Here is a 2454-nt window from a genome sequence, read left to right as displayed (position 1 = left end):
CTAGTAATAATCATAATACAAATACAACGGTATATACTGATAACAACAATTGCGGCAAAAACTGTTATATGTAAGCATTCAAGATTAAAGACTGAATAATAATCGTTTTTACACTCAAACCCATAGACATATCATCTTACTCAATTTCTTATGCATTACTTGTACACCTAGCATTCTTTAGAGTTGCAATTAGTAAAAGCTTATGTCCTGTGCATAAAAGTGGTGACAAGTTTTCAATATTCCGGATAGTGGTCGATTGTGATTGAGGTTTTACATTATGGAAAAGATGTCACTGTGGGGACTGGAATGTCATGGTCATGAAGTTTGATGCAAAAGTAAAATATACGTTATATTTGAAAGTATACAAATGACGAGTACTGAAAGAAAAGTGGTTAACGTTTCATAACTCTTTGCCAACGATCATACCACGTTGAAAGCACCGCTTCTCTCGTCCGATCAGCGAAGTTAAGCAACGTTGGGTCTGGTCAGTACTTGGATGGGGACCGCCTGGGACACCAGATGCTGTTGGCATTTTATTATATATGATAAACATATTATGCATTTCTTGAACACGTTAACATCTCTTCTCATATTGGTATAAGGAAATCCTTTGGGAAATTATCATTTAATTTATACGAAATAGAGTAAAAGTTAACGGTGGCGAATTTTGAAAGGATAAACAAAAAATGGATAGGGTATAACTCAAGTAAAGTGATAATGGTTGTTTTGTCAACAATACTAAGTAATGAGTGTATAAAATCAATGTGAATGAAATTATTTTAATAATGAAAAAAAACATTCACGATCAAGTTTTGGCAATATATCTGGCAGCAGTTTTGAAGCTTTGGCTCTATACCATTCCCTCGTGGAGGTTCCAGAGCCTGTTGTTGTCTGTGTACGATTTAATCAACCAGTGAACGCCATGCGAGATTTCCTTAGCGGTCGGCTTTTGTGACTTGTAAATATAGGTGTAACTGGAAGGCAAGTTATAGGAATTTGCTGCAAAGACTAAAGGAAAACTAAATTACAGATGGGCAATGCCATAATAATACAGATTGCCATTTCTTTCCCTAACAGTCATACCACTTTGAAGTTAGCGTTTCTCGCCCGATTAGCGAAATTAAGAATAGTTGTGTCTAATCAGTACTTGGATGGGTGGCTGCCTGGGAAAACCAGATGCTGTTATTTTATTATACATGCTAAACATTTCTTTAAAGTTTTCACGCCAGAAAAAAAGCAGATAAACAAAATGTTAAATGCTAATATTCCAAACAAAAACTTGCACAATACGAAACTACATATCAACATAAGTGACAGAATATGTCCACGACATTAATCCATTTCCCTATTCGTAACTTGTTTTCTTGTAAATATTACGATCATGTCCATAATCATAATGATTATTGTCTTTTCTTGCCATGATTATTACCATTAATTTTATCTAATTGATAACTTACCAATTACTAGCATTAGTGGTAGGATTACAATTACAATATTTTCTACTATTTCATGTTCATTCAAGTTATGAATGAATATTATCAACAGTAATATTGACATGATCGTATATGATTTACATTAATCATTATAGCAGCATTATATGTATCATTATCATGAGAATAATGATAAGCAAAGAGGTTATACTGATGATGACAATGATTATATAAATCTATTGTGTACCTTTATTGATTTAAAATCCGTGTTTTGTGTTGGGTATATTCTTGAATCGTACAATATACATTTACTGGTGAACCGTTCGTTTGGATTATCCTTATATATGCAGGTAGGGTGTCTCTTTACACACTCGTCACAGCTAGAATGTAACAATAAAGTTTAACGTAATTACAAAAGATACATTCTGTTTAAATGATCCATGAAAAACGAGAGAAAACGTTTAATGTTCATTATTCCTCTGCTAACTACCATACCACGTTGAAAAGCACGTCTGATCAGCGAAGTTAAGCAAAGATGGAATGTCGAGAATACTTCCCACGAAAAAAGGTTAAACCACTGTAGAAAGAAATGTTCTTAATTGTATGATCGTAACTACATATAAGTAGGCCTAAATAACAAATCGTTCATTCTGTTGAAATATTAATTTACTAATTATCATCGATATTGGTAGGGTAACCATTATTATAAACGATGGTACTACATTTTGTTAAAGTTATCATCAATAATATCATCACAAGTATCCTTGATATGATGCTAATTATGACTTACATTTACATTTAAGAAGCATCATTATTACCAGTATCATGACAACAATGACTATGTAAATGACAGTAATTATCATGAGCTAATAACAATAATGATGCGAATAATAATGAAAATGCTAGTATTAATCATAACAATACAAATACAACCAAAAAATACTACTAATAAAAAAATAGTGGCAAAATGTTTTATGAAAACATTTATAATCGCATCTCTGCTTATGTTTTCTATATCATATAG

General features: G+C 32.1%; 1 pseudogene; it reads left to right on the top strand.

The window, feature by feature from the left end:
* Positions 1-412: 412 nt before the first annotated feature.
* Positions 413-531, top strand: LOC119581460 (annotated as a pseudogene).
* Positions 532-2454: the final 1923 nt, after the last annotated feature.

The sequence above is a fragment of the Penaeus monodon genome, chromosome 14, assembly GCF_015228065.2.
Source record: "Penaeus monodon isolate SGIC_2016 chromosome 14, NSTDA_Pmon_1, whole genome shotgun sequence".
NCBI lineage: Eukaryota > Metazoa > Arthropoda > Malacostraca > Decapoda > Penaeidae > Penaeus > Penaeus monodon.
This window is presented reverse-complemented; position numbering and strand designations above follow the sequence as displayed.